General features: G+C 51.3%; 2 pseudogenes; both read right to left on the reverse strand.

Moving 5' to 3' along the window:
- Positions 1-2,787: 2,787 nt before the first annotated feature.
- Positions 2,788-8,819, reverse strand: LOC146170748 (uncharacterized; annotated as a pseudogene).
- A 20-nt stretch (positions 8,820-8,839) lies between these two features.
- Positions 8,840-9,599, reverse strand: LOC146170749 (uncharacterized; annotated as a pseudogene).
- Positions 9,600-14,814: the final 5,215 nt, after the last annotated feature.

Consider the following 14,814-nt stretch of genomic DNA (forward strand, 5'->3'; position numbering starts at 1 on the left):
CTGACACTGAGCTCCACACCGACGCCAGCAACAAGGGACTGGGGGCAGTACTTGTGCAATTGCAGGATGGTGCTGAGCGAGTTATTGCGTATGCTAGCCGAGCCCTTTCCAAGGCAGAGTGTAATTACCCCAGAATAGAAAAGAAGTGCCTCGCTGTCATCTAGGCAACAACAAAGTTCCGATCGTATCTGTACGGCCGCCATTTTTGTATGGCCACCGACCACCACTCATTATGCTGGTTGGCCAACCTGAAGGATCTTGCGCGGCTTGCTCGATGGAGCCTTCGACTGCTGTATGACATCACTATTGTATATTGTCGCTTGCGCGTTTGTGTCTGTGCTGCTTGCTACCGTTGTGTCTGGTCTACCCCCCCTGCTATCCTTGGTACCTTTAATCACCGTGTATGTGACATTCTGGTGGAGCTGCTGAGTAAAATGATCACCTATGCGAGAGTCTCCATCTGAAAGACGTCGTGCCAGCCCTGTGCCATTGAACACCCTAGTGCATCGCTCCAGTCGACGGCTCCAGGGACTGTCTCCGGAGCTTCAGCCGTTAGCCGCCGCCATGACATCCAGTGCTTCTGCTCAGCAAGTAACGGGCGTCGTACTGGCCTGTAACTACACCTTGCAGGCCCCTCGGGTACCGAAGTCTTTCCATGGTGACCTCTTTGAGGATGTAGAGGACTGGTTCCTTCAGTTTGAACGTGTCACTGCTTTTAACCAGTGGGACGATGCTGCCAAACTAAGGAACGTCTACTTCAGCCTTGAGGATGGCACCCATACCTGGTTCGAGAACCGAGAGCAAGTGCTAACATCGTGGCGGGAATTCCTTCGTCAACTGCTCGAGGCTTACACTAGCGCGGATCGTAGCGAACATGCAGAACGTGCCCTTCACTCTCGCATCCAGATGCCAAATGAGTGTGTCCAAGCGTACATCAAAGACATGACGCGCCTCTTCAGGCGAGCCGATCCGACCATGTCCGAGGACAAAAAGGTCAGGCACTTGATGCGGGGTTTGAAAGAGCAGCTGTTCGCAGGCCTTGTGCGCAACCCACAGTCGACTGTAAACGGATTCCTTGCGGAGGCCACCACAATGGAAACAGTGCTACAACGTGCCATGGCTTATGACCGACCTTTTCATACTGGCACAATCGCGGAATCATTTGCATCTTCCGAGCGGCATCCTGATGCTTTGCCCGAACTGATTCGCAGCGTCGTGTGCGAAGAACTGAGCAAGTTCTGGAACCCTCTGCAACAATCGCCAGCTTCCGTTTCTGCTATAGTGCGGGAGGAGGTGCGACAGATGCTTAAGAGCTCTCATTCACCTGTAGTTACGAGCCCGCCATTGCTGTCGGGGACCGACAACCGTACCACATATGCGGAAGTTCTGCAGAGTCAGGCTCCCCCTTCACCGCTGCCCATTCTCGCGCCACCTACAGTTCCACTGCCCTCGGTGCGGCCAGTGCAGTACTTCGACGATCGTCCCTTGGCCCGGCGCAAAGCCGACTTTTGGCGCACGCCTGACCGCCGTCCGCTCTGCTTATACTGCGGTGAACCAGGCCATCTCTACTGGGATTGTCGTATCGACTCCTCGGTCTTCACGTCTTCTGCATCGATTCGCCTCCTCCTCGGTTTGGTCAACGACCCCGAGTTATTGAGGAGTACCTGGTGGAGCAGCGTTCTTCATCTCATTCGCAGTGTCAGTCCTGCTCCCCTTCACCAAGGTGCTTCTCGACGTTCATCCATGGTTTCTCGCGAGAGGACCAAGGCCGCTCGTCTAGCCTATGTTGGGAAAACTGAAAACAGCGACATTTGGGGTGAGGCCGCTGGTAGTCGCTGCGTTGAAGACCTCCCGTCGTCACCGCTTCGATCTGACCGTGAGCTGCTGGTACCGTCACCTAGGGAAGCCAAAAGCATTTCTCTGGACATTCCTGTTATTTTAGGTGGTCGTACTACAGTCAATGCGTTAGTGGACACCGGTTCTGATTATTCGATTTTAAGTGGTCGCATGGTGACTTTTTTCAGGAAGGTGCTCACTGCTTGGCCAGATGTGTACCTTCGAACCGCCGGCGGTCATATAGTTATTCCAAAGGGTATGTGCACGGCTCGCATTCAGATTAATGGATGTACGTTCGTCGTTAGTTGCGCCGTTTTGAGTGACTGCTCCCGTGACCTTATCCTCTGCATTGACTTTCTGTGGGAGTACGGAGCAGTTATCGACCTGCGAAACAGACTCGTCACATTTTCGATGGAGCAATCTGCCGAACAAGATAGTAGCAGTACTTGCAATGCCCCACTTCGCGTTTCCGCCGAGAACGCCTCGCTGCCGCCGCGAAGCAGTGCTCTTGTGGAATTAACCTGTGACGATTTCCGTGCCGGCGATGCTGTAGCGGAGGCGAACCATTCACTCTTGCTTGCTCAAGGCATCTGCGCTGCTCGAAGTTTATTGTCGCTTCACAATGGACGGGCTGCACTCCTTGTCACAAATTTTTCTAATGAGCACCGGCACTTGTTTCCGGGAACTGCTATCGCTTTCGCTGACCCTGTTGCGCACGATCCGGTCTGTTTTGCATCCACGGCAGTAGAAACTAACGAGCCATCTCTTGACAACATCGACTTTAACCGCCGCTTGCTAAAGGAGAAACGGCGGGTCTTAGAGCAACTGCTGCTAGACTGCAAGCACTGTTTTGCTTCTTTCTCAAAGGTTCATCAAACGCCCATCACACAACATCGCATCATTACTTATGACGATGCTCGCCCTATAGACCTTATGCTAAATTGCTGCCATCTATTGGCCGCCGCACGCGTTTCCGCCATGTTCAAGGGTAGCTGCATTGAGGATCGGCAAGCGGCATAGGGGGTTGCGCAGCCGGGTGCGTTAATGCTCGTTGTTGCCGATAATATCGACATTTTGAACGCCGGTACAATCCACAATTTCAAACTTCCCGCGGCTCGGCTGCCAATGGTCCTCCTGGTTCCCATTGGTCGAATGTAAAAGAAAACTTAAGCTCCATTCTTGGCTTTCAAAACCATTCAAAAACGAACTCACTTTTTGTTATATTATTGATAAAAGTTTCGTTAATTATTGCTGCATTTTTGTACATATATACACTACTACTACTACTACTGCTACTACTACTCACAGGTAACTGCTCCGCAGTTCACTGTGTGTGCATGGCCCATGGAGGAAGGCATGGGTACTGTTTAGTGGACTTGTTTGCACTTTGTGTTATCTGCCGTATTTTACTTCTGCCTGCGTGTCATGGTGGCATCAGCTGCTCCCTGACTACAGCGTGCGTCGTTAGCGGTGTATCCGTTGTCTCGGTATGCAGTCGAAGGCAGCAGAGAGTACGTCGAGTGGTAAGCCTTTCTCTACTTTTGTATGCTCTCAAGCAGGGCTTAGGAGCAATAGGAGGGTAAGCAGAACAGTATATTGTTTTTCATTTCTGAAATTTTCATCGAGATACTACTTGATTAAAGCGAGAAAAGAAATTATTTGAGCTCTTTCGACGAAAGTTGCTTTGTCTCTTAACGTCTCTTCACCGCTCTGCCAGGCGCCGTCGACGCTGTTACCACTGCTACCAGACGTTATTGTTCTTAAGTAGGGTCTCCATTTCAGGCAAGCATCAGAAAGATTAGTCGAACAGGTGTTCGTGAGATTCCCCCACCGCCCTCATGCGAAGGAGGTACCCTCCGCGCTCACCGCCAGCCCGCCAGCGCGGGTCCCGGCGTAGAGATGGCTCCTGTTCCATTATTTCGAGCGTCGGCGCTTCGACCCACAATGCATCGCGCAGAGAAAGATGGCGGACGGCCGCATAAGCCAAGAGACCAGAGCTTTTGGTAGTACTGAGGAGCTCTGGCATAAACAACGTGAGTGGCGCGAGTGGCACTAACAATGAACTCGCTTTGGACAGCTCAGTGGAGAGGTTTATCGAAGCCACCGGCTGACTTATTGCCCCGGGAATTGCCGCCTGGGCGGCGGCTGTGTGAACCTTGAACCACATGTGAGCGTCCCTGAGTGCGATGTAAACTGACAACCCCCACCAGCAGCGTGCCTCTGACGAGTCGGGGCCACGGTGGCTCGCCGTGCCGTCCGTCCGTGCTTACCTTGTTTTGGTTGTGGTGTTTTCATGCAAGAGGACCGGGGTTCAAATCCCGGTGCCGCGCAATTCTCCACCGGATGAAAAAAAAAAAAAAAAAAAAAAAAAAAAAAAAAAAAAAAAATTCGCGTGTCGATGGAATTGCATATACAGGTTTGGGGTGCGACCTGCTGCCGGTGAACACCTCCGGCAACGCACTCCCTCACCAGAACAGGAGTTGGCCACCCTGGTGCAGTAATTGGCCACAACCTCCTATGATAAGCTCCATAAAACCCCGGCCCTCAGTCACCAGCGGCTGCGGAACAACTGACCACGGCGGCGGTCAGACCTGTGACGCAGCAGGGGGTGCTAAGAAAGCCTGGCTCCGCTGGACAGGCCGCCATTGGAAACTGACCTTGGCAACGTTTAATGCTAGAACCCTTGCTAGTGAAGCTAGTTTAGCAGTGCTGTTAGAGGAACTAGAGGGCATGAAATGGGATGTCATAGGGCTTAGTGAGGTTAGGAGGCCGAATGAGGCATATACTGTATTGAAGGATGGGCATGTACTGTGTTATCGAGGTTTACCAGAGAGGCGACAACTAGGGGTAGGTTTTCTTGTCAATAAGTATATAGCGGGCAATATAGATGAATTCTATAGCATTAATGAGAGGGTTGCAGGCATCGTAATTAGGCTTAATAAGCGGTATAAACTGAAGGTTGTACAGGCCTATGCACCTACATGTAGTTATGATGACCAGGCAGTTGAAAGCTTCTATGAAGATGTAGAATCGGCAATGCGAAAAGTAAAGACGCAGTATACTGTACTAATGGGCGACTTCAATGCCAAGGTAGGGAAAAAACAGGCAGGAGACAAGGCAGTAGGTGACTATGGCATTGGTTCTAGGAATAGCAGGGGGGAGTTACTAGTTGAGTTTGCAGAGCGTAATAACTTACGAATCATGAATACCTTCTTCAGCAAACGGAAGAACCGGAAATGGACATGGAAAAGTCCTAACGGAGAGACTAAAAATGAAATCGACTTCATAATGTGTTCAACCCCCGCCATTGTGCAGGATGTAGAGGTAATCGGGAAAGTTCGATGTAGTGACCATAGGATAGTGAGGTCCCGAATTAGCCTAAATCTGAAGAAGGAACGCAATAGATTAGTAAGAAAGAAACCCATCAACGAATTAGCGGTGAGGGGGAGGGCAGAAGAGTTCAGAATCTCGCTACAGAATAGGTTTTCAGCTCTAACTGAGGATGGCGACATTACCCTAGAGGCAATGAACAATAATTTCAGAGATATCATTACTGAGTGCGCAGTAGAAGTAGGCGGTAGGATAGTTAAAGAGGATACCGGTAAGCTGTCTAAGGAGACGAAAGATTTGATTAAGAAACGGCAGAGTATGAAAGCTTCCAATCCAACAGACCAGATCGAATTGGCCGAGATACCAAAGCTAATCAATAAGCGCAAGGTGGCCGATATAAGGAAGTATAACATGGAGAAAATTGAGCATGCTGTAAAGAACGGGGGAAGCCTTAAAGCGGTAAAGAAGAAATTGGGCATAGGCAAAAACCAGATGTATGCGATAAGGGACAAGGCGGGCAACGTCATCACTAATATGGACAAGATAGTCAAAGTAGCCGAGGAGTTCTATACAGATCTCTACAGTAGCCAAAGTAGTCAGGACCGTAGTGAGATTGGCGGTAGGGAAAAACAGTCAGACGTTCCACCAGTGACGAAGGACGAGGTCAAGAAAGCACTAGAAACTATGAAAAGGGGGAAATCAGCTGGAGAGGATCAGATAACTACAGATTTGCTGAAGGACGGGGGGGATATCGTACTAGAAAAACTGGCCACCCTGTATACGCAGTGCCTGGTGTCATCGACGGTCCCGGAAGCATGGAAGAATGCAAACATTATCCTCATTCACAAAAAAGGGGACTCTAAGGACCTTAAAAATTACAGACCAATCAGCTTACTGTCTGTTACGTATAAGGTATTTACTAAGGTAATCGCCAATAGAATCAGGACAACCTTAGACTGCAATCAAGCAAAGGATCAAGCAGGGTTTCGGAAACGGTACTCTACTATCGATCATATCCATACCATCAATCAGGTGATAGAAAAATGCTCGGAATATAACCAGCCCTTATACATATCATTCATTGATTACGAAAAAGCATTTGACTCAGTTGAAACCTCGGCGGTGATGCAGGCATTGCGAAATCAGGGGGTAGACGAGCCGTACGTGAAAGTGCTGGAAGATATATATAGTGGCTGCACAGCAACCATAGTTCTACATAAAGAAAGCAATAAAATTCCCATAAAGAAAGGTGTTAGGCAAGGAGACACAATCTCCCCAGTACTATTCACAGCTTGTTTAGAGGAAGTATTCAGAGACTTGGAATGGGAGCAGTTAGGGATAAGGGTAGATGGAGAATACCTCAGTAATCTGCGATTTGCTGATGACATTGCCTTGCTAAGCAACTCGGGGGATGAACTGCAAATAATGATTGATGACCTAGACAGAAAAAGTAGAATGGTAGGCTTGAAAATCAATATGCAGAAGACTAAAGTAATGTTCAACAACCTCGGGAAGGAACAGCAGTTTACATTAGGTAGCGAAATACTGGAAATAGTAGGCGAATATGTCTACTTAGGACAGGTAGTAACCGCAGATCCAGACCATGAAAAGGAAATATCAAGAAGAATAAGATTGGGATGGAGCGCATTTGGCAAGCACTCGCAGATTATGACAAGCAGCTTACCGGTATCGCTCAAGAGGAAAGTGTACAACAGTTGCATCTTGCCTGTACTCACCTATGGGGCTGAAACGTGGAGGCTAACCAAGAGAGTTCTACTTAAGTTGAGGACAACCCAGAGGGCTATGGAACGAAAAATGGTAGGGGTAACATTAAGAGATAGAAAGCGTGCAGAGTGGGTCAGAGAAATAACTCAAGTTAATGACATTCTAGTGGAAATTAAGAAGAAGAAATGGACATGGGCAGGACATGTAGTGCGAAGAGAGGATAACCGATGGTCGCTGAGGGTAACAAACTGGATTCCAAGGGAAGGAAAGCGTAGCAGGGGGAGGCAGAAAGTTAGGTGGGCGGATGAGATTAAGAAGTTCGCAGGGGTCAAGTGGATGCAGCTAGCACAGAACCGGGTTAAGTGGAGAAATATGGGAGAGGCCTTCGCCCTGCAGTGGGTATAATCAGGCTGATGATGATGATGATGTTTTCGTTTGGAATGGGCCTAGTGCGCAGCGAATACAGTGTCCATGTTTTGGTGCGAGAGTGTGCAATCACGGGGTACCGAGGAGCAGTGCGCGGTGCGGTGCGCGTCAGCACGCAGAATGGACATTTGAAAACTGTGTGCGAAGTGCGTGTGCGAAACGAAGAAGTGTATTTGTAATCGAATGGTTAATTGTTAGGAAGCGCCTATTATGCCGGCAGAATAGCCCGCCCGAAAAATTGCCGGCAGGTTAGTCCCCATTGGTTGGCTACTACCACGTGACTATAGTGCCGGCATATTCTTTTGAGGGCTATTTTGCCGGTAGTATTGATGGTGGGGTAAAGATGCCGGCAGCCGGCAGAATTGCCATCGGGAAAGTACGCCGGCAGCTTCGCTGGGCATTCACTTCTAGGCTTACCAGTCGGGACAAGCCATGGAGGAAGGAAAGTTTCCTAAGACAGTTAGCCCCCATTGGTTGTCAAATAAAATTCCTCGCATTTTGGAAGTGGACAGTGTTTCGAAGCCATCATGTACAGTTGTTGGTTTTCTCTGCTGCAGAGGTTCAGCTGATGCCCTATAAACGAGCTCTTAAAAACAGTGAGGTTAAACCCTATAAACCACAATCTTGTAGCTTTGTTGTGGATGCATATGTTTGCAGAAGGCTGTGGTGAAGGGGAAAAAACAAAAACAAAAAGACTTTCTAGTGTAAGGAAGTGCAAAATCCTTCATTCTTACTGCAGAGACAAGGCACAAATACATTTTTTTACTCTTTTTTTTGCATGCGAAAAATACAAAATAGCGCTGTTCACAACTGGAGCATTGCCAGACCTTTGCTTTTGGCTGCCTCTTAAGGCGCACGCAAGGCAAATCGTACCATGATAAGCACCAGTCACATGATGGAGTCATGAGTATTAAGGTTGGTCTTGCATGCTTCACATTTCCATTGCTGCAGCCTTTGTTTACATTGTACCGTATCAGTCACGGCTAGCCAGGCATCATCTGAAAAATGAGCTCCAACAGAATTTATGTCGACATTTTCGTCTAAAACACCGCAGCGCACTAACTCTGGCCGTTGCTCAATGTCTGCTTCTCCCAGTTCCTTGCCTTGCATTGCAGCTTTTGTAGCACATTCGCCAACTAACCATGTCAGAATTATTATTTTTTCTCTTCCTGATAAGAGCTTAAAGGGCATGCGTTCACCAGCAACATGTTTCCGTTTCTTAACCCAACTACGGTCAGTGTGTGTCCCTTTGGCCACCCACACTTCTGCATTGCTGGCGCAACTTTGATTTGACTTAGCACATCACTTGATACATCGATAGCCTCGTTTGCTGTTGGAAGGCTTTCATTTCTCATGTTGAAAGCAGCTTCGTGTTCCAGATTGTCATTGTGATTAAGGTCATGTGCAGTCGAATCTTCGGCAGTTGTGGAAATCACCTGATTTCCCACTGGTACAGTGTCAGAGGTGCTCGTATCAGATACTAGCAGGTCATCAGAGGGCATTTTCTGATCAGTTGTCCCTTTTAGGGCAGGTTGAACATTCTCTGCCGAACTATCATTATCTGCACAGATGTCTTCAAAGGCACTTCCTGTGTTCTTGCTGCCTGCTGCTTCTGAACATTTGGCACCTCATAGTCATTCATCCAATGGCAAAGCAGATCTTGCAGCAGTTCCATTTGCTCTGAAAATTTTGGCATCGAACCTTCAGGTACAATGCTCGCAAGCTTTCCTGTTATCACAGCTGCTTTTCTAAATTTTTGTTACTTGAAAGAACTCTTGCATCTTACGTTTTTCAACATGCAATGGTGCTGTTTCATTCTGCTCACAGTCTAAGAGCACTGTTACGGTTTGCGCATACAGTTTTGCCGACCACCTATCACAGCAAAGGCTTCAATCAAACTTATTCAATTCAAAGTGATGCCTTACTGCAAGAATGTGGCAGCATGGAAGCAGCATTGCATTTCTGAACCCACAGGAGCAGTTATTTGCAGAAGCAGAGTTTACCACACCATTGATGACCACCTCTGCCATTTCCCCATCATTTGAATTCATGCACACACTAGATGAGAGGCGCAGTTGCCGCTCTACATGCCTGAATGCAAAGCATCGTGGCTGCTTGGTGCATCACCTCTTTTTGTGTTGTGTGCACAAATGTGAAAAATCTGTGCACAAAATTTTCTAGCGAGCTATACCGGTCAACAATGCTCTTAATCTTTGCATTAATCGTCTCTGCACAATTTTTTGTTCGTTCATAAAATTTCCGCATGACCACTTGATGCCCATGATCCATTCCTCATGAATGGGATGCCAGTTTCTGTTGAAGTAGTCAGTTACAGGTGGGGGCGAAGACAATATGTGTCTGATACAAGCGGGTATATTCCTCTTCACTCTCGGCATAGACCATGCGCCGAAGTAGATCGAGGGCTGTCTCCTGAACCGGCCTTGAAATTTTAAGTTTTTGTGTGTTTACCTCCCTTCTAAAGGTCTGAAGAGTATGGAAGGCACACATGTGCAGTGAAGATTGGGGAAATACTTTCGTAACAACCTGCCGCTCTTTAAGGTCCTTATCTGACATAGTTATCCTGATAGATTCCCAGTTCTTGTTGAGCTCTTTGAGTGCCTTGAAAAACAATTCAAGTTGTCACCATCTTCAGTGACGAAAAGGCCAATGGCCACAACCTCACTTTGACCATTTCCATCTTCAATAATCACTAGAAAGCAGGTCATCCTGGTCTCCAGTAATTTATATGTGGCATCAATGAATATGATCTCTGGGTAGGTTTCAAAAGACTTCTTCATGCCTTCATCCTGAAAATGAATTGCCCTCAGTTCATCTCTTTCATCAGTCAGGAGACTGGACTTGAGGTTCTTGTTCTTGGGGGTGAGTGAAGAAATTGGGGGGCACAGCCCTATAACTGTCTCCTAGAACAGATTAGGGACCACCGCAACGGGGCTGTGCAGGGGAGGGGTAAGTGAAGAGAAGTGATAAATAGTGAGGGGGAGGGATGGGAAAGGGCGGCAGGGGGGAGGAAATGGTGCGGCAATGCCATAGGGGCTCACACCTGCGGTGTTAGAGGCGGGGGCGAAGTTGAGTGTCCTCCAGAAAGTTAAGGAGGAGCCTGAGGGCGGCAGTTTGTTTGGCTGACGGGTGCAGCACTTCACTGAGGGTTGTCGAGGGAAGACCCAGATGGCGGTAGCCCAGTTGAAGGGCAGCTCGCTGTTGTTGCAGGGAGGGGCAGACACAGAGCAAATGCTCGAGGGTTTCTTTGGGAGCACCGCACAGAACACGCACTGCACTGGGAGCATGGCGGAGGCGTGACATTCGTTCGGCAGTCCGCACACAACCGATGCGCAAGGCGGCAGACAAAGTCCTCACAGTCGAAGGCTCGCGCGCCGAGTCGTCTGATGCGCTGGTTGGCGGCCACACGCTTGTCAGGGTGTTGGTGGCGAACGTAGCGAGCGATGATGAGCCTTGCTGCATCATAGTGCGAGGCTGTCGACGAGAGCGGCACGGGGAGGTGGTGCGCTTGCTTGGCCAGCTGATCGGCGGTCTCGTTTCCCTGGACGCCAGCATGTGAGGGCGTCCACTGGAAGACGACTTGAGCTCCGCGCAGCTCCAACTCGTCGAGCTTGGTAAGGATGACGAGCGGGAGGTTGTCGCCTCTCTTGTGGTTGAGCAGGCTCTGTATCGCCGAATGGGAGTCAGTCATGATTGCCGCATTGATGGGGCGCGGCATATCAAGGATGAGGTTGAGAGCAAGGTCGGTAGCGGCGAGCTCTGCGACGGTTGAGGAGGTGGGCGTGGGAAGCTTGCACTGCTTATAGGGACACTAAAGACAGCCAAAGATGGTATGAGAAAAATCTAATAAACTACATTTGGTGACACTGTCGCCGCATATCCGGCAGCAAAAAATCGATTAATTGCTGAGATATTGCGATAAGAAGTTGAGATTTTTTCTTGTTCCCGCCGGTCGAATTCAAACAGTGCTTTCCGACTACGTAGTCGGAGTTGAGTGACGCACACTATAACGTAAGCGGAGACTCCGTGATAGCTAGCGAGCCGGAGCGGCCCGCGGCGTCGCATCCCTCAAGGGCCAACATGGCAACAGCGTACTCGCAATGACGGCCTCAGCCGAAATAAATAAAACGATGAAGAGAGTAATTTACCGAGCGATGGGCCCATGAAGGAAGAAAAAAAAAAAAAACAGCGTCGTCCAGGTAGGCGAGAGCGTGATGCCATTTGGCGTCGCCCAGTATACGGTCGATCAGCCGCTGAAAGGTGCTCGGACTTCTGGACAGACCGAAGGGCATCCTAACGAATTCGTAGAGACCCCTGTGGCAGGTGAACGCCGTTTTACACTCGTCGCCTGGTCGCATCTCTACTTGGAGATAGCCTTTGCTAGCGTCCAGAGTAGAAAAATACCGCGCTCCGCCGAGGTTCGAAACAATGTCGTCCACGCTCGGGAAGGGGTACGCATCCTTTTGTGTGACCGCATTCAGTCGCCTGTAGTCCACGCACAGCCGTGAGCTACCGTCCTTTTTGGGGACCAGCACCACTGGGAATCCCCAGGGGCTTGATGAGCGGCGAACAATGCCCGCATCAATCAGTTCTTGCAGCGCCGCGTCAATCGCCTGCCTTTTGGCGGGGCTGACCGGTCTCGGGTTGGATTTCCAAGGCTGCGCGTCTCCTGTCTCGATGCGGTGCTGTACAAGCTTGGTACAGCCGGGGCGGTCTGCGAACATCTCTTCGAAGTTTCCTAACAACGAAAAGACGCGGCCGCGCTCATGGTCTGTCAGGTTGTCGGCGTTTGCCAGCAGACCCTGTAAACGCTCTTCCGCGCCCACGCGCAAGGCATGGGGGCGGGCTGCAGCTGCTGTATTCAGCGGCTGTGGGGGAGCGCCGCTTCCACGGGAGGTATTCCTCCTTTCCACCTCGGAAGCTGTCCTTTCGGCCGTCGCGGTCGGTGCTGTGACGAACGGCTTGAGTGGCGCTAACGGGCTTTCCCGATAACCACCATTGCCGATATCAACCACGATTCCCGTACGGGACAAGAAATCTCGGCCGAGAATAACTGGTACCGTGAGTCCAGGCAGGTGAATGAAACGCTGTCGCCGGGTGCGCTGATTCCAACGCGCAACGAGGCGCACATCACCGCCGGAGCATACTTCTCCGCTCGCCAACTGGAGGGGCAGGCTGTGTTTTCGCACCCGAATGCCTCTCTGTCGAAGGCGGGAAATGACTACGTCTCCGATTAGAGAAGTGCTAGCACCAGTGTCAAGCAGTGCTCGGAACGTAGTCCCTGCTATCGCAAGGTCTATGAACGGAGCCCTGGTAGTGGTCGGTGTTCCGATCCTGAGAAGTGAGGGTGCCACTATTGCAGCTCCGTCGCTCGGATCAGCTTCGGCCGCCGGCGCTGCTACCGGCGGCCTACCTCGTTTCCCTGACTCGCAGGGCAGGCACGAGCCAAGTGACCAACTTGGCCACAAGAGAAGCATGGCCCGGGATTCCGGGCTCTAGGCAGATGAGGGTGCTCTCGCGTACGGCCGTCCGTGAGAGCTTGTTGAGCCGGTGCCACCACCATGCTACGCTGCCCGTCCGCACGCGTCACCAGCGCTCGATCGCTTGACCGTGTTTGGTAATCACTGTCGGGCGGTCGGCGTGAGGTTGACCACTTTACCTCTCGCACAGCTTCGATGATCCTCGGCCCGTTTGAGTAGGGATCAAGAGCGCGATCTGAGATTTCCGGGAAAGCGCCCTCACCTGAAACACGTGACGTTCGAGCGTTTTCACTCCTTGAACGCGCACTGCCATTCCAGGCGCAGCTGGGCTCCAGACAATCCGATGGGGGTGGCGGGGGCCGGTACGCACGGGCAGCTGAAATTTCGGCTTGCACCCGACGCGCTTCCACGGCAAGCTCATTCAGGTTCCTGCAGCGACTTCCCCGCAGGTAAAGAGCAAAGGTGGGGTGGCTCTGTCGGATTACTCGTTCCACTTGCTCCGTGTTCGAAGCGTTGGGATCGGCGTAATCGTAAAGCTCCTGCATCGCCCTGACGTATTCGACGAGCGACTCGTCGGGAGCTTGGGTTCGGAGTTCCAATTCTCGCCGCATTCGCTGCTGGTAGTCGTGAGGAAGGAATTCCTCCCTAAACATACTGCGGAATTCAGCCATAGTGCTCGCTGTGTGACCTACCAAACGGTGCCACCGAGCGGCTTGGTCAACCAGTGCCACTGGTATCACCCTTCGCAGCATGTGGGTCTCGCTGCTGCCGTTGACTTGGTCGTACTGGTCTAGCGCCAGGAGAAAGCTGTTGGCGCTCATTTGATCGCCGTAGCCGCTGTACGTTGGGATCGGTGTTCCGATCCGCGGGCTGGGTTGCAAGGACTGCAGCGCTTGCTGGAATGCGCTGGCGAGGACTCCTGTGAGGTTTTCGGCGTTTGCCGCTGCCTCGCTCTCGGGTGCCGCGACGAGTGGCGAGATCGTCGGCGGGGTTGGCGCGGCCCCTGTGCTGCCGTTTGGTAGCTGCGAGGGCGGACATGGCGTGCCTGGCGCTTCTCCCCAATCCGTTCGCGCGTAGTGCAGAGGCGCGCCAACTCTTGAGGGTGGCATTTCGCGGCGTCTGCCGGAATCTGCCTGCGGGCGTCGTGTTTCGCTGGCTGCTCCTGCAGCGGCGAATTGTCCCGTCTGTAGAGTCGCGTTGGCGGCGAGCGAGCCGTGGGCCGGGCTTTCCCTGTACCCGGGGCTGAGCTCTGCGAGCCACGTCAGATCAGGCAGATTACTCTGCTGGTCTGGCATTGTGTCCGGCGGGAGAGAGTAGCTCAAGTGCTTCTGCACGAGAGAACCACGTTGGGGCGCCAGTTGGGGGGGTTCTTATTAAGCCGTCGAGCCTCTTCTGAGGTCTAGGCCGCAAACACAGAGCTCCCGCGATCACACACCACGGGCAGCCGTTCTCACGGCCGCAAAGTGGTAATGCGAAGTACGACACAACACAGAACAGGACTTTGCCCGGAACCAGATGTTTATTGGGTCTTCCCAAAAAGAACGCTGGTGAAGGTCTTGCTGGAGACCCTATCCTTTTGGATGGGGCCTGACACTTCGAAGGGCAAGATGGTGACAACAAAGAAGTTTAGCGGGGAGGTATTTACCTTGCGTCCTTCCGTTGTCGCGGCTCGCTGTCGTCTCTCCTCGGCTGTAGCCGGTTCCCGCCGATCTCGGCGCATCTTGCCCTTTGTCCTTTTTCGGCCAATGAGCGTCGCGTCTGCGACGCCTAGCGGTGCGCTCCTGCGCCTGGCGAGGGAAGAGGGAAACGCGGCGCTATCGAGCAACCCGTTTGGGTTACTCAACCCCGGAAGAGAAGGAATACTTTTGTCCCCTTCATCCTCCGCGGCGCGCAGCGCTTCGGAGGGATGCGTGGTTCTCCACGATCGCTACAGCTTGTAATGCACAATACTTTACATGTTTCTCAAGCTTTTGCACTCCTTCTTGCACTGTGTATAAAC

This window comes from Amblyomma maculatum, unplaced genomic scaffold (genome assembly GCF_055883805.1).
Source record: "Amblyomma maculatum isolate TAMU_Amacu unplaced genomic scaffold, ASM5588380v1 scaffold_56, whole genome shotgun sequence".
NCBI lineage: Eukaryota > Metazoa > Arthropoda > Arachnida > Ixodida > Ixodidae > Amblyomma > Amblyomma maculatum.